Source organism: Lissotriton helveticus, chromosome 3_1 (genome assembly GCF_964261635.1).
Source record: "Lissotriton helveticus chromosome 3_1, aLisHel1.1, whole genome shotgun sequence".
NCBI classification, from domain to species: domain Eukaryota; kingdom Metazoa; phylum Chordata; class Amphibia; order Caudata; family Salamandridae; genus Lissotriton; species Lissotriton helveticus.
Window position 1 is genome coordinate 1,542,130,025 of NC_136061.1, and position 18,159 is coordinate 1,542,148,183.

An 18,159-nucleotide genomic window follows, 5' to 3' on the forward strand; every position below is an offset into this window, starting at 1 on the left:
TCATCCTTCATCAGCCAGGCTAGATTGAATCCGGTGGCATAGCGAGCACGGGACCTATATCTGGGTTTTCCCTTCCCACTTAGGGAGACAATGGCCTGGAGTGGGCGCTGAGGGCAAGTTTTGAAAAAATGCAAGTATTCTCGAATTTAAGCTGTTCCTCTACTTTTAAAAAGAGTGGCATTTCTCCTTTTAGATTTATCAACTGTCAGCGCAAAGGTTCTTTGAAGCATATGCTTTTCAACCGACTAAAAGAGTCCTAGATTGTGCTTCAGTTTGTTACTTCTACATGCAATACAAAGGCTGGTAAATGAGCTGTTGTATTTACTTTTTTGACCAATTGTAAATGGCGGATAGTCGCGGCCAGGGATGCTCATTTCTTGCTCCTTTTTCACTGGGAAGCAGGGCCGGACTGGGAACCAAAAGCAGCCCTTGCAATTTTGTCAGACTGGCCCCCACCCACCGCGGGGCAGAGGGGGTGTTTCAAGCATGAAGCACTACTGCTTAACAAAACCGGCCAGTACTGCTGCTTATGTGACTGGGGGCCGATATTGCCGCATCGCTGCAAAACTGGTCCCAAGTAAAAAAAAAAAGTCCCCCACTGCTCTAAAAACTGTCCCCACCCTTCTAGTCTCCCGGGCAAATGCCCGCTACAGCCAGTCCGGCCTTGCCATGAAGTGTTTTTCTTGTAAAAGAATACAGCTGAAAAGTTAGTGATTTTGCCTTTTAAAAAATAAATGAATAAAAGCGCAGGCTGGGTCAGAGACTGGTCTTTCTTTCACCTTTAATCTGCACCGGCCAGAGTTCAGAAGGTGTCCATTTCAAACTGATGTTAGTGGGTTCCACGATATACCAAACACTACACATATGGATAATCCCAGCAAAAAACATATTGCATTGATTTTGCTCATCGTTTTCTTTTGAACGAATGGGGTTTGATAGTGCCACATTTTACCATTTTCCTTTCACTCCTTATTTTACTGGTCATTTGATGCATGTTTTTTAATAGATGCATTATTCTCCTTCATTTCCTGTATCTCTTCTAACCTGGGCGATTTTCTCTTTCACTCGGTCTTCAACCATATTCTTCTAATTTTATATATTCACCCTTTTGCTTACTGTGTATCTCTGATTTTTGTATTACAATCGCTCAGTCATTTTAACATATATCTAAGTCACTTTAGCTGTATATTTTACAATTTCCTCGTCCTACACTCTCCCTTTCACTATGAGCTTGTTACATTTTTCTGACACTAACTCTGTAACACGGTCTTTCCTCCAGTAACCTCTTATCAGCCTCCCTTGGGTCTCAGGTGCAGACTGTGTGTATCTGGTGCCATGGGATGGCACTTATTGAAGAGCAGTGCTACATTTTGCACCTCATCTGTTTTCTGATCTCACACAGTGCAAACTTTTAGGTGAACACTCAGGGAAAAATAATTCTGAATTTTTCTACATGTAGTAATATTGAAGCATCACAGCCATACCTAACCAAATACTACTACTTCATGCTGACAACATGGTCAATTCAGTTAATGCTCACTGTAGACATTTTGTGACTTTCTGGTCGTGAACACTGGCAAAGCCAACTCACCCTTCCGAGGTTAGTGAATTGCGTGCCGTGAAATAACAGTAACGAAGGTTGTTTACAGCACTTACAAATAAGTGTGAAGAGCTATTTGAAAAAACGGTGTTATATTCATATGTTATGCTCAAAAACCTGGATCTATTTGTTTTTATACCTCTGCATCCTCACTCTTGGTGTTGAATTTCAAATAAATATTTCCTCTGGCTCAGTGACACGTTTTTTACAGAGATCAAGCATAGTTCTCGGTCTAGAAAAAAAATCCTGTGCTTAGGTTTTGCCTTCAAACAGTTTTGAGCTACTTTTGAAATTACTCTTGTGTACAATAACAATACTTAAAGTTGGCTTCGGTTCAGCCCTTGCTTATAATTGGTTGGCTTTCTTCATTTCATTTGCTTCTTTTTTGATGGCTTTGCTTTTCTTCTCCTTCTTGTATTTGCCCATCCTCGAGCATAGTTTCTATACCATTCTTTTGATTGGATGATTTGTATCCTTCCTGGCCTGGCCTCCGAGAACTAATTTCTTCTTTTGTTTTCAGCACTTCATGAGAGTGCGTGTGTATCTGCTTTCTCTCCTGGAGGCTGCTTGCTTTTCTCATTACTGCACCTGCGCGGTCGATGTTGCCTCCCCACCTTGGCTGTCCTTCTCGTCACACTTGGCTTTTTTTCTTACTTCTCCCCCCTCCTTACTTCTCCCCCCAATTCTTCAGATGCTCCTGGTCCCTCACTGCTCCCCGTTACTCCTGGTGGTTGGTGGCCTTGACTTGCTCAACCTCCAAACCCCCTCCTCTGTTTGTCCTGCACCCGTTTTTTGTAACAGATTTTTTTTTCCTTTTTGGAGAGCCAACAGCTGCAGTTTATCACGGGCTACTCTTTTCTTTCTTTCTTTTTTTTTTTTTGTGGAAAACCTTTATTGTTACTTCAAACGATTACAGGTATGGGCCTACAACCCCCAGGGCCGGCCGCTAATCCGTTTCCATCACAGCAAGTCAGTTACGATACGACTCGGCAGCCCGTGAATCGGGGGTACCATAGATTCGGTTAAAACTTGGTATTGAGCGTACCAACGAAATTACAGGATTCAAAAGGTTCCATTTTATAATAGAAAAAATGAAAGGATCAGGTGCCATACAATAACTCAGAGTCACACAAAGGGCGGGCAAAATAGTAGAACATCCACAGTGAGAACGATCGCAGTTAGAACAATGGCGCTAAAACACATGATCCAGGATAAACAAGCATACAATCACAGTTCGCACCAGTTAGGCGCCCGCCCATTGATACCGATAATACTGTTGGAGTATAGGCACAGAAGAGGAAAGATCGATAATAGGCACAAAAGTGGACCCGCTATGCTGACCCGAAAAATGAAGAAACAAAGAAAGGGCAAAAGAAAGGAAACGAAAGAAAAAAGGCCATAGATACAAAGAATGGCAAAACAAAAAATCCCCACCCCCAACCCCCCACCCTGCACCCCTGCAGAAGACTACGGCCTACCCCCCCTAGCAGCGTGCCTGTCGCCCCAAAGAACTGAGACCCGAAAAATAGAGAGAACGAAGACATATAAAGAGTAACTAGTAGAGATGGAGGAGGGCATTGTCATACACGTTCCCGGTCTCTCGCCCCTCCGCCCTAACAAAAATTCCCCCACAAAGCAGACGCAATCGAGCAAAACACAATAGAAGATTACTCTGGAGGAAACTATATACCCCGCCCGGTGTCCGTTAACCTAATAAAGCAAATCCCGTTACTAATTGGACCACAATAGTAAACCCAAAACAACAGTCTCAGCCCAGACCCAGTCGATCAAACATGTTGACTCCCTTTGGTGAGTAGAACTCCATCCACAAATTGTCAAAATATACACAGGGGTTGCCGAAATATAATCTGCTGGATGGAGAAGAGATGGCAGACCCCAAAGTACCTGGCCGGTTCCGACGATACCCCTCCCCGACTCCAAGGCCCGACACTGTTTCCCTTGCCAACTTGATGAACCAGCCGGGAAGGGGGTGCGACACAATCCAACGCAGTTCACAGTCTCGACCAAAAAGTACCAGAATGGGAACAGCAGGTAAATGTTCCACTGGTAGTGAATCCGAGAATTCCAACAATACAGTCGATTAACAGATCACAGCACGTTCGATCAGGTCCACTTCTGTAGGGGCAGGCACAGCTCCATGCACAGGGTCTGAATGTACCGCCGGGGTGTCTATCGGGAGTAGAGCTGGCCGTCGAGTCCTGGGCGATGTATCAGGGTCCGGTCCCGATTGTCTAATTCCGTCTGCTGCTGACATCATTTTACAGACCCGGGCCTCCACAGTCACCCGAAGTGCCTCGAGGGCTGCCAGCACAGACCGCAGTGACGGGCCACCATCAGCCCGCTCCGCCGGTTCTCGCACGACATCAGGCATAGTGATCCCCTTGGAGAGCACGCTTACCCAGGGGGAAGATTAGGTGAAGCAGGGATGAGCCGTGAGGAACAGATCGTCAACAGGCGGCCGTGCGCGCCAAGCCCCCAACCCAAAGGCGCCGGCGAGGCGAACACCAGGCCTCCGGGTCAGGGACCCCCGCAACACCGCCCCGGGCGTCACACGTCTCCTCACCTTCGATACGAGACCAGACAGCAGATCGGCAGCAAAGCAGGTCAAAAAATGTTGAAAGTTACACGGACCGGACCCTGCCGCCCTCAGCAGTCCGCTGTTGTTCAACTGGGACCCCGGCAGGACCAGCACTCAAGACCCCGGCTTCCAGACTGGCTTAGGCCTCAAGTCAAACCTCGACATTACTCCACTCCACCATGCCGGAAAAGTCTCGGGATCGCTTCATCGGACTGCAGATCAGTTCATAGACACGGACATGTGGCGGAAAATCAGGATAGACGACAGGATCTGCGAGCGAAAGACTGAGGTCAGTGGAGCCGGGACACTAAGCGGCCATCTCGTTTGCTGTCGTAGCTCCTCCGGCTACTCTTTTCTTGATAAAATATACCACATTTTGTATTTAATGATTTATTGCCCCAAGATGGATATCCCACCATCTTGGAATGTTAAACTTAAAAAATGGCTGCTGCAGTGTCATGATTCATATGTGCTTGCATATGTGTGGTTATGTACACATGGGTGGTGATGCGTGTATTATTCATCATGCTGGCTCTGGTTCTTGGCTTTTTTTTTTACCACTGATGCTCCATGTCTGAAACAAGTGTTTCAAAGGTGAGACCTATTGGCTTTGCCAATGCTTGTTACAGTAATAGCGAATAATATTCACCATTAGTATATTGAAAAAAGGGAAGATACCTGCCTACTTGAAGAACAATCTCACTGAGAGGAGGGGGGGGGGGTAGTGAGGCCCCTATGGCATGAGCTTAGACGTCGTCGTCCGTGCTTACCCATTGTTTGGGTACTAAGTTCTTGAAAACTCTGAGTCCCTCCGGACCTAGGTTAAGTAGTAGAATGCGTCTCTTCCTCTGGCTTGTGAATTTCTCCTCATTTTCATCCTCCAGTACTTCTATGAAGTTGTCTATGTATTCTCTCCAATCTTCCCACCGCATGAGGGGTTCCCCTGGTTTGGGTAGGAAAGGCACTGGTGCCATGGCTGAAGACGTTTGGGCGCACATCCTCTCGCGCTTTACTGGGGGGCTAGTCCCGCTGTGATTCTTGGGGCTGCCTGGCGAGTCGTCCTCCTCCTGTTTCTTTGGGTGTCTCTGGGGGCTCTTGTTGTCTTCCCCTTCGCCTTTCCCTGAGGTCGCCAGCTCTCCCTCCTTAGGGTGTGGGGTCGGTGGGGTCCTACTCTGTCTTGTCCCCTTGTTTCGGCCCTCTCACCTTCTGTGGCGGCTATGTGGCTCCTTAGCACGTGGGTGGGCTCTGCCACGCTCTCTGGTGTCCTTGTTCCTTAGAAGTGGTATTGGGCGAGCACGTCGTGTTGTTTGGGAAGTGCTCCTGTCCCTGGGGCTCGGTGGTCAGTATGTCTGTGGTTCATTTTTTTTTTTTTTTTTTTTCCCTCTTGTCCCTTATTTTCCATCATCCCACTCTCGTCGCCATTGTGGTGTCGCCTGTAACCCCCGAAATGATGACAGGAGCCGTGTTGTAATTGAGCCTTTAATTACTTTAAGAGGCACCAGAGAGCGCCGAGCCGCAAGTCTTACCGGCTCCGACGCTCGCGCTCTTTTCGTTAGGATGCGCGCGCATCCTGTCATGGCCGCGGGCGTGCCGCGTCATCACGCGGCTGACGCCAGCTAGAGCGCCGACTCTACACCCATGATGAGCTGCTAAGTGTTGCTTGGAGGTGGATGAGTGGGAGGGGCTGCAACCCAGGAGGGGTCTGTACAAAAAAAAATTCGGGACCAGGGCAATCTACTGAGATGCAAACAGTCCTGAATGTGTAAGGCCGTATGCAAATAGGGCCCCCAAAATCCTAGAACCGGCCCTGGTTGTGGGGACGGAGAAGTGGCACCCTGAATTGCACCTAGCCGGCTCATCAGTTCCTGAGCGCTTCACCCGCGCTCCCTCGGGATGGAACAGTCTGGCGGCAGAAGGAAGGGCGCGAGAGAGGCCAGTGGCGCGCGCTGGAGAGCGGCTGCAGCAATGCCTGCCACGTGACGTTACACCTTGATCGAATGATAAAATTACTCTGCATTATATAGTTTCATGCTAATATCAGGGCTTGTTGGTACTTCACCAGAAAACAAACGACACGCTTTATAAAGTCGTCCTGCTATTCTGAATGCGTTTCCTGTGTCGGAGTCTCCTCGGGTATCAACTCTTGTTCCTCGACCTGTCCAGACCCCGGCGCTTCTTGACTCCGCTTTGTGTCGATGCCCCTTGAATGCATCTTGTAAAATAAATAGACTTAAGGTTAATTACTTTAAAATTGCATTGTGGTTGTGTTAGAAAAGCAAGATGAAAGGATAGTCTGAGAATAGACCTACAGACCTACAGATTACAGGCGTTTCTTGCAGGGACACAATGGGGGCTTTGGGTCCCCGAGGGCGGCCTGAGTTAAACAAAGAACTAATAATTTACCTCTTGCTTTCGATGTGCCTGGCTGCGGCCATGAGCGCTGTTAGTAAAATATGTATAGATTTCCTTTTTTTTTTAATAAATCTGGCAACCTAAATGAAGGAAAACTGAAACATTCGTTGCAAAAGCCACCCACGTACTGTTATTACGTGCCTATTTGTGTGTATGCACGCAGACAGTTGATCGCGTCTGCCCCTACGCTGTCCTTTTACCATAAGCATCGCTGGCATAAAATCACAGACCTCTGAGATTTCACAGCAATATGGAGTAAAAATGTTTTAATATAAAAATAGTTGTATTTTCAGTGCAAACGGCCTCGACAAAATTATGAGGCGAGTTTACCAACACCCCAGTAACCATCTACGGGTTACTGAGACAGCAATTCCCAATATGCATCAGTGGCTTTAAGGGGTGTATTTCTACGATGTGATTGCCTTCAGTGGATCAGTGGTACAATGTGGGTAGCCAAACTACTCCCCCCCCCCCCCCCCCGTACGGTGTATTTTTTCATTCATTCATCTATATATGTGAGACGAGGAGCCTTTCAAAAAAATCTTCACATAGCTGCAAATAATGGAAAGTTTTGGGTGGTTACAAAACCTATACAGCTTGGTTATGGCAGGTGATGTTTTGGTGTGCAATTAATGGTTTGGTGAGCAACCATAAATACGAAGAGTCATCTGGATAGCGCAGAAGCACCTTTCAAAAAGTGGATGACCCTGTGATGGTCTGGGCGTTTGAAGTACTCCACACCAGGCCAATTGGGTCCCTTATTCCTTTCCCTGAGGGAACTGGATCACAGCCAGGCATACCCTTCAGCCATTAATCCAAAGGGTATGTGTCACTGGTCACCATCTGGGCTCCATCTGGGCTCCAAGTTGATTCAGAGATTCCTTGCTTAAAAGGAACATTTTAAGGGGCATATTCACCATGAACATTACGATAGCATAGATCCTTATTTCAGTACCTCTGCACCTTCGTTTTCAGGCCTCATTTATCTGGTGTAGGTTGCTGGTTCTCGGTTGGACCCTTACACTCTCTGTCCCAGTAGTGTCTTCTAGGGTGTGTATCACTTACAACGCAACTTTTACGTCGTAATGCTGTTACAACGCAGCTATTACAACGCAGGATCCATTACATCGGATGCCATTACAACGCATGGCATTACAACGCAGATGCTATTACAACGCATACCATTACATCGTAAGTATTGGTAAGTATATAATTTTTTTTTATTTTATTTAATATTATATAATTGATTTAATTATTATTAATTATAAATAAAAATATTTAATTATGTTTTTAAATATTATAAATTAAATTTATTAATTTAAGTAATTTTTTTAATAAGTATGAGTATAGGAGTATATGTTTTGGTGTACTGAGGTATATGTTTTGGGGTGTTTGGGTATTTTTATGTTTTAGGGCAGGTTTTGGGTTTTGGGGTACAGGGGTGTTTTTAGGTTTCAGGGTAGGGTTTGGGTTTTGGGGTACAGGGGTGTTTTTATGTTTCAGGGTAGGGTTTGGGTTTTGGGGTACAGGGGTGTTTTTAGGTTTCAGGGTAGGGTTTGGGTTTTGGGGTACAGGGGTGTTTTTAGGTTTCAGGATAGGGTTTGGGTTTTGGGGTACAGGGGTGTTTTTAGGTTTCAGGGTAGGGTTTGGGTTTTGGGGTACAGGGGTGTTTTTAGGTTTCAGGGTAGGGTTTGGGTTTTGAGGTACAGGGGTGTTTTTAGGTTTCAGGGTAGGGTTTGGGTTTTGGGGTACAGGGGTGTTTTTAGGTTTCAAGGTAGGGTTTGGGTTTTGGGGTACAGGGGTGTTTTTAGGTTTCAAGGTAGGGTTTGGGTTTTGGGGTACAGGGGTGTTTTTAGGTTTCAGGGCAGGGTTTGGGTTTTGGGGTACAGGGGTGTTTTTAGGTTAAATTAAATTAATTATATTATATTAATTACATTTCTTAATTAAAATAATTAAATTAAATACATTATTTTAAATAATTTAATTTAATTACATTAAAAAAAATATTTAAATTAAATTAATTTAATTATATTAATTAAATAAAATTAATTAAAATTTTTATTACAATTAATTTAAATAAATAAATTTAAATTTATTAAATAAAAATAATTACTATTTTAAAATGTATTTTAATTAAATTAATTTAATTATATTAACTTAATTACATTTTTTAAAAAAAAGGTATACTTACATATACTTACGATGTAATGCCATGCGTTGTAATAGCATCTGCTATGTAATGACATGCGTTGTAAAGGTTTGCATTGTAATGGTTCCTGCGTTGTAAAAATTGCGATGTAACGGTCTGCGTTGTAAAATAACGCGTTGTAACATCATAGATCCGTCTTCTAGGTGTCCAAAATAGAAGGGGGTAGATCTGGGTTGCTGCCAAAGTGTTTTTAAAAAGGCAAACCTTTTAATAGGCCTTTGTAAGTTGCCCACAATGTAAGACCCAGTTGAGCCAGAAAACAGGCAAAATACAAGCCCTGTTACCATTTACTGGGCGTGGTGGTCTCCATCGCCAATCTTTGTAAGTCTTGATGGAGCAGAAAAGCTGCTGTTTGCCTGCTTAATCAATCTCAAGGTGTATATTTAAAAAAAAAAAGGCCTACGAATATTTTGAACTGCTTTGGAAACAGAACGAAGGTGCAAAAGCATGTCAGCCGGGTTTCCCTTCTCGTGAAAGGTTTGTTGAATGTCTTAGAACCTCCCCCCCTCTCCCCCCACACACACTCAGTCTGGTGAGTTGGCCTCTGTGTTTTGTAATCTGTCTATTTTACGAAAATTCCTTTATTTTGGGTGGCTGGAGAGATATAAGTTATTTTGTTAAATGGTCTACCAATCTCTCTTATCTTTTTTTTTCCTGCACCTGTCGGGACCATAAATGCTACCCTAACTGATGCTTTTAGTGCATCCCAATTGTGTGTCAGGCTGTATCACCCGTGATATTAACAAAGAAATCTTATGCTTTCTGCTGCTTCTCTCCCATGTGAAGAGTCCCTGGAGAGGTCTGGTCTCAATCTCTTTAGTGATGGAGTCTGTCACTTCTCTAATTCTACCAATCTGTTATCTTGTGACGTATGCATCGTCTGAGATGGAAATGTCTGATATCATGTGGGCAGAGTCCCCAAATATTGCTGACCCATGAACGGATAATCTAGATATGTGTAGAATCAGCAGACATGATAGTAGAAAGAAGCATTTCTCCTCTCTGGGTGCGGAAAAAGCCAAGTGTTCATAAGCTCCAGTTCCTTAGGAGGGTCTTCGCCTTCTTACCCACTGTTAGAGGGGATTGTTCTGAGAGTTGTGATTATCCCACCTTGACTTGAGGTTGTATCCCACCACGACCTCCCGGAGAAGTCTGGCAAGCAGTCAGTAAGGACATTGAAAAAAGAATATAGCACCGTGTTTGGGTCGCAGAGGTTACGCATTATCCTCCTGGCTCCTGCTCTGAGTGGACCAAGATGAACCTCCTTTCCAGACCCTTTTTTTTTTTTTTTAACCTTAGCGATAGTTGCCTGAAAGTTGTGTGTATGCAGGATTTTGCAGGAAATGTAGGGATAAGACTTATGACTCATTTGGAATATGTTTTTCTTACCCAAATGCATCTCTTGTAAAAAATCTAGAGATTTTCTACTCTCTTGTGGGTTCACAATATGTGCTGTTTATTGGGCGAGTTTAGGCTCTTCACATTGAGGGACATCATTTTGGAATATTCCTTCTCCACCTACCTTCTCTTAGCAATTAAAGAGCAAGAGTCCCCCTCCTACAAAACCTGCACTAAACCATATGAGCATTGCAACAAGGCCAAATGGTAATCACCCTTGAGGTGTCCTAGAGGAGTGGTATTTGCATCCAACCATGTTACCCGTTATCTTTTACCTTCCGGAATCAGTTTGTGGTAGGCTGCCACTGAAGCTTACTGCACGGACATACCCAAAACCATATTTTCATTACACTGAAACCTATCGGTCTTCAAGTGGTGGTATTCCCTCTCCACACCACATTTCTATTTAGGTATTGATCAGGATTAGTCTCTTAACACAGTTTGTGTGCACCCTACTATCTATCTCTCTATCTCTATCGCTCTATCTATCTATTGCTCTATCGCTCTATCTGTCGCTCTATCTATCTCTCTCTATCTAGCTCTCTATCTAGCTCTCTACCTCTACCTACTAGTTAATTCCATTCCTTTTCATCCATTTTCCTTGTCCAGTATGTTCCCTCTTGCACCCAGTCCCTCTGCCTTTACCAGTCTTATTCAAATCCTCTTTCCTCAAAAATTCAAGTTATCCCACGTCAGCAGTGAATTTATGTTTTGAATGCAAAACTTCAAATGCCAAAACCCAAGGACAAAAACTGTAGTGTTTTAAGCTTCTTGCACCAGATTTGACACAACTTTAGATTCCCTGCCTCTCTTTTTTCTAACCTCCAGTACATCCTCTGTATTCCCTTATCCCACTTTGTCTCTAGCCTTCTCTCTTTACTTCCCCTTCTCTTCCAGTCACTTACTTACCCTTGTCTCTAATCTTCTGCCTCCATTTCCATTGGATCTCTCACTTCAGTGGTTTCAAATGACCACATGTGAGGTGTAAGCAGATAATCTATTCCTATTTTCTTTTCATTCCATTACTTGTAGTTTTTGGTTTTCAAATGAAAAAGGAATGCAACATATACCAGAAGGCAAAGTAAAACTAGGTGAATTACTTGCAATTGTCACTTGAGAGATCTTAAACTCTCTGCCCCTCAGCTGTCTGCAACTTCCTTCGGATCCCTTTTTAACTTGCCTCCTCTTCTTCCTCTTTGTGCTATGTATGCATTTACTTCTCAAGGCAACTGCCTTATGCCTCTATCACTCCCCCAGTCTACTTCCCCTGCTACTTACCTTCTTCTGTGCCTTTGTCTCTCTCACTGTAAATCTCCTCTTACCTCAGAGATGATCCAACTGCTGGACTCCAGGGATCAACTGCAGCAGAAAAACACATTTTTCCGCTGCTTTACAATGCTAGAAACTAAACTGCACAGCAAACTGTGAATATCTGGTCTTCCCTATATAAATCGCCTTGATTCATGACTTCTTATGGGTTATGCTTTGATCTTGATTTCCTGAATGGCATAACATAGCATAACAAATGAGCTCTTTCTGTGGCAGGCAGCAGGTCATGGACAGCAAACACTGTGCTTTGTAGCTTGTAAGGCTGAGATTGGTAATACCAGCTCGTTCAGAACACAATTTACTGCACTGAGGTCTCGTTGCAAGGCCTAACCAGCTTCCAGCCACTCCGAATAGTTAGTTATCAGGGCATTTTCAGAGGAGTACTCTAGTGTTGTTTTTTTAATATAGTGTGAAATCGACCCAAAGGTACTGGAGTGCTTTACATGAGAACCAGTTAAATTACTCACCCAGTGAACGGGTTACGGGCTCTAGACCAGTAAATCCAGGCCAGCGTGACAGCATGACAAACACCAGCATACCAAACTAATCTTTTAAAACGTGTGACCAGGTGTCCTTAATGACGCCTGTTGATTGCACTGTTATTTGCCCCCCTGCCTTCTCTCCTTCCCTCTTTGCCAACGGCTGGCGTGGGATAAGCAGATCCCACCAGTGGTGGCTTCTCCACTAAGGCGGAGGAGTGCCGCCCAACTGCTTTTAAGCAGTGTGAAGAAAGAAAAATTAAAATATTATCATTTTATTCTTTCCAGCTGCTTTGTGGGCTGGGCTCTCAGGGCAGGGGAGGAGTGGTTTGCCCACTCCAAGTGAGCATGAATACTTGGCCGGCCCGAGAGGGCCGCTCAAGCATTCATGCGCACTTTGCATGTTCTCCACGCAGACTGCATTGCAGCCTGCATGGAGAACATGCCCAGGCTCCCATTCCCTGGCTGAGTGCCGAACCACGGCACTCGGCCCAATCACAATTCTGCATTGCAGCAATGTGATTGATCAGGGGAGCCTGGGTGCTTACCAATCATAACACTGCATTGCAGCGTTGTTATTGGTCGGGGCGCTAGGGCTTGCTGTTTGGCAGGAGTCCCATGGAAAAGAGACTGAGCAGAGACGTGGAACGAGGCAACAAGGTAATTGGTTTGTTTGTTTTATTTTTCACATTCCCCTTCCTCCTCCGACCCCCACCCCCCCCCGAACCATGCCGGCACCCACTCAATCTGATTTAGGAGGTGCACCCTTGCTGAGTAACATACAGCACAGGGCTTAAACCTCAGCAAGGGTGCGCCACGTCACAGATCATTTTGTTGATTGAACAAAACAGAACGCTGAAAATATGGGAGGGGCAGAGCCCCCACGCCCTTAAAAAGTAACTGCCCATGTGTACTACCATGTATTGGAGCTCCATGGTTTCACTCTTTGTCAGCCACGATCTTTGGTCGAAAGGCTCCATTAATTTTTAATTGTTAGTGTTATTCAGAGCATATTGTTTCTGTACAGTTAACATTTTCTCACATTTATTTTTATAGTGTTTAAGAAAAGTGAAAATAAATCCAACGTCTCCAGTTCAAGCAGCTTGCTGACTTACAGCCTTGTTTTCTATGTGTACAGTCATGAATTGACTAGGCTTTTATTCTGTGGTTCTTGGGACTTATCTATTCATATTGCACACTTTGGATCTGGCCTATAATTAAAGATTAGGTCAGCACTCCAGCAGTTGCTGCCTGAGTAATGTCTTGCTGGGTTGTTCATTTGCTATTTCCTCACCTGCTTCCATCATTAGCTGCAATGACTAACCCTTTTCTTGTTGACTTTACAGATATGGTCTTCGATGAGAACTGTCCTCGAGACTGTAGTCAAATAATGGAAAGAGGGATCAAGGTTGGTCATTACGAATAATGGTATGCCATCCTTACCACTCTCAGCCAGCCAGGCATCTTGGATTTTAGATTGTTACATGGGCACTGATGCCCCCCCAGCTTTGGAAATCTCGCCCAGTTGTGCATGGTACCGAGATGATCATTCTAGTCATCTTCGACATCCTGGAAACTGAAGAGGATTCCATGACATTGCTCTTAAATCATGAATGACGAGTTTTCCCGGCCCTCTGGTATACCTGTTACCTAGTATTTTTAAAGATTCAACCATATTTTAAGGTGTTGATTACGTTACTGCCAAAACAAGAAAATGTGGATAAAATGTTATGCTTTAATGTAGATAAGAATATGTTCTAATTCTCTTTGAGATGAAAATGCGCTATATCAGTATATCTCAGATGTAATGAGAAATGTTTTTTAAATTTCCGAGTCAATTTATCGCTTTGAAAAATGCAAGGTTAGGTTGAGTTCTCAGTGAAAAATCAAGACTTTGCTGTTAAGGCTTGTGGCGAGAAAGTGCAAATCTGTGGAAATAAAGATGGAGGAATAATGGAAGAAATTCAAACAATCAGGCATATTATAATTCAAAAGGATTATCCAGTGTGTACAGATTTTAATGTAATCCAACAACAACTGCGAAGCAGATACTTCAAGAGCAAATGGATGGTTTAACCTGTTATTTGTCATTTTGATTCACCAGTAAACTCACAAAAGTCTGATGCGTTTAATCATACAGTCTTTCCCAAGACTTCTATTTTTATAATACAAGTATAATGTTGCACTTTAGAAGAAAGATTTGCATTAGCGTAGAGATGTTTACCTTACAGAGAACAAGATATTTCTGGGATGCTTGTAGATGAAAATGTGTGTATTGGAGGATCTTTGAAAAATGTTTTTTTTTTAAATGTTATGTGTTTTCTCTTCTCAAATATATTTTTTTATCGTTATTCTTTTTTCTGAATTTCCTATTGTTTGCCTGTGCTGACAGCTGTCTCACACTCTGGTGATCAGTTGTATTTTCTCCAGGGGAATGTGCCCATTGTGCTTTTTCGCCTGACTACAGCAGAGCAATGACGCAGTGTGACATTGAGATGGTAGTGCGACGAGATTTTATGTTGACACGCTAGGTATCTAGGAATTGGATTGGAAATTACATCAGTGTGAGATAACTGCATATTCTCAGAAGGCCTTGTCAACGTGCGGCGTTTGTAAACATTTAAATGACCTACTCAGGTGAGACAATTCAAGATTCTCAGATGGAACTATATCATATTAAAACAAAGAAGCACACATCTGAATATATTATACTGCAACACAGAATCTCGGATGTTACCTTATCAAACTCGGAAAATGAAAAATTCTCAGTATTGAACTCACCTGCTTATAGTAAAGAATTTCAGAGAAAATCGATAGGATTGAGACAATTTGAGATTTCAGAGAAGATTCCATGAGACTGGAATAACTGAAGTGTCTCAGCTAAAGAAAACAAAGTGGAGCAGTTGAAAATTATAGAATGCCATGTAATTAAACTTTGACAAAAAAGATTCTCAGATAACTTCATCAGACATACGGGCGAAGATTCTCAGATCATATCAAACTGAGATGTTTATAGATTTTATCATGAAATCTCAGCAAACTGAAATGGTTTCTTTAAAATGGTCTTATTAGACCGAAACAATTCTCAGATGAACTCATTAGAATGTGACAGATAAAGATTCTTCAATATGATCTTGTCATACTAGAACCTTAAAACAGTCCCAGATACTTTCATCAGAATGAAACAATTTGACTTATTTTCATATGGTTGCAATTACAGATTCTTGGATATGACTTTTCACGATGATATTTTTAAAGATTTGCATCAGCACTTACCAGACTGAGACAAAGATTCCCAGGTGCCTTTTCATAATGAAACCATGATTCTCATTCGGGCTCATACTGTCGGATTTGTGTTTTTGGTGAACAGCTGATTGTCTAAAAGTTTCATTCAATGTGTTTAAAGGAAAATGTGAGGAATGGCATCAGAACAAGATGTGAAAAGTCTTGGACAATGTGTTTGCTAGAACTCTTCCAGTAGGCAAATCTATCTCAACATCTTGAAACTCGAACACTCCCAAAGATATGTGGTCTGCATGACACGAATCTTTACTTGGTAAGGAAACTCCTCATTTTGAGCTCATCATGTCCAATAAAACCAGCCTGCTCGATTTTCCTACACAATAATAAATAGCATTATGAGCCTAATCTTCAAAGGACTTTAACTCAGACTACATGTTGCCTGACGGTGAAAAGCTACCAACAACCTATATGACCCATAGTAGCCAGAACATAATGCGGAAGATGATTTTCACATTGGAACTTGTGACTTTAACACAAGAGTTATTTCTGAATCTTGCAAAAGGCATATCAGTCCTGTTGAAAGCACCCAAAGTGAACACAGACAAGACGACAAACTGAAATAATCAGTGTCTACTCTTTTTTTCCTTACTGCCATCTTGCACTTTTAGAAGTGTTCTAAATGTGTAGTTAACAGCACATAAACATGTATCAGTACTTAAATATAGCGACTTCCTACAAAAGAGACTGGCATTTTTATGTGTGGGCAAGGATACGACTAGAAAAAATGTTAACAAATTACAATGAACCTGTTATGATTTTTACAAGGTTTCAAGTTTTATATTACAATTAAATGTATTTGATGCTAAATCCTTTTAAAGAAATGTGAGTTTTGTTTGCTTATAAAGTGAAAATAAGTTTTGCCAGCCTGGAGGGAGATTATTTCCTGTGTTTTAAAGGTTCTCTCTGGCCCTGAAGTTGCTTTGTATTGGTGCATTTCAACAGTAATAAGTCACTCCAATAACCCAGTAGGACCAGGAAAAGAACTAATATATAAAAGAAAGGATTGTCCCAAAGGCAAAAGTAGTTGACACATTTATTGTAAATTTAACAAGCAGAGGTAACGGTCACCCACTGGGGATTATTAGTTATCTGCTTGTTAACCAGCAATCAAATGTGAAAATGGTCACTGTTGCAGTATCGCTACAGACTGCTCTAGCTGTCTGCCTGGGGTCAGCATTCAGGGCTCGAGTCAAGGGTAGACGTCATCTACCCACTATTTTCAGAGGGTAGACCCCGTCTACCCTGCCAAGAAAAAGGTTGGGCCCCACAGAAATATGCTGAACTCATCCCGGTTCAATTTTCTGACACTGGGACTATTTCAGCAGCGCCTGCACGATGTCTGCTTTTGTTCCGATCATCAAAGTGCAGGGCCAGATGGGGAAGGGGCTTATCCGATGCAAGCTGGGCCCATAAATGAGGCCGAAGTTAATGGGCCATTGGGCCTTTTTGTGTTGAAGTATTAATGCTGAGAGCCTCACATCTAGATGCATTGGAGGGGAACAAAGGCACCCAGCTTATCACTACATAGGTACTTAAGAGAGGCATGCTTTTGACTTTGTGCAGTCACTGTTTATAAGAGATATGCATGCACTGTAAGAGTGTCGGCTGTGTTGGCCGCCCCAGTATTTACAAAAATAATTTAAATACCATTGTTTTGTTTTATTTCTTTTATAGCGCTTTAACACCATATAGCTATAAAAGAAAGAAAACAAAATAGTGGTATTTAAATTGTCATTTGTGTACATGTGATGTAAACTGCTCTGACAATGTGCACTGGAATAAGTAGTGCCACTACTCATCCCAATGCAGGATGTCAGAGCGCTTTACATTACATGCACACATGATACATTCACAATAAATCATATATGTGAACATCAATATAAAGGATGTGTTACATAAGACAGTGAGGGTTTCGAGGTGTGGGAGCCATGTGTCCTTCATACCTCCCTGTGCTATATGAGAAGGATTACAATTTATGAACTGCAAGTAACGAAAGGATTTATGTCTTAAAAGTATTAACCCAGTTACCCATTTACATAAAATACAAATCTGTCATCAGTGTTTTGCATGCTGTGCTTTGCAGGAAACATATTGACCCTCTGGTCTAATTTGATTTAAAACTAGGACTAGGCAAAACACAGATCTCTCCAGCAAATATGCTCCTCCAGAGTTATCTTACCATTTTTCCCTGAGATTTAGCTGGCACGCAAAGATCTCTGCAGCAGGTGCCTTAACCCTATAAGATATTTTCAAGTACAGACATTGCAACCAATTTCGCAGAAAAGATTTACTGCCGCATTTCTCCTTGATGCCAATTTCTTTGTGGCAGGGTTTAAAAAATGTAAATGTATAAGTTGAAGCCCAGATTTTGTGTCTGGTTTGCTCAATATTTTGGCACAAGCCCAATGCAAAATCTAATTTGTTAAATAAATCAAATCAAAATTCCTTTATTCGGTTTTTTGTAAAGTGTACAAAACCATAAAAGTACAAAGAATACAATTAAGATAAAAATATGTGAACAATAATTATAAACTTCATCATATTCAATTTGTTAAGATAAAAAGAGGGGTGGCAAACTGGCCATCCCACTATTAAAATCCACATTAAAATGACTATATATATATTAAAAAAAAGGGAAAACAGGTTGTAAATTAACAAATAATATAACATTTGTTTAAACAATTTTAACGGCACAAAATGTAATCAAGATTTAATCTGTGCTTGACACAAAACAGGCAATATTTTTGGCAAAACACTCTACTTCCAAAAATTGTAAGGGGAGAAAAGCACGGCGGCATCTGCGAAGCCCCAAAGTTTTTAAACTTGGCAG

The 18,159-nt window shown here is 42.5% G+C and overlaps 1 protein-coding gene across 1 annotated transcript in view; it reads left to right on the plus strand.

The window, feature by feature from the left end:
- MPZL2 (myelin protein zero like 2) overlaps positions 1–16,136 on the plus strand; it is a 78,804-nt gene extending 62,668 nt beyond the window's left edge. The window contains exon 6 of the mRNA XM_078682256.1: positions 13,373–16,136. The gene's annotated coding sequence lies outside the window, so the exon portion shown is untranslated. The remainder of the gene's footprint in view (positions 1–13,372) is intronic.
- Positions 16,137–18,159: the final 2,023 nt, after the last annotated feature.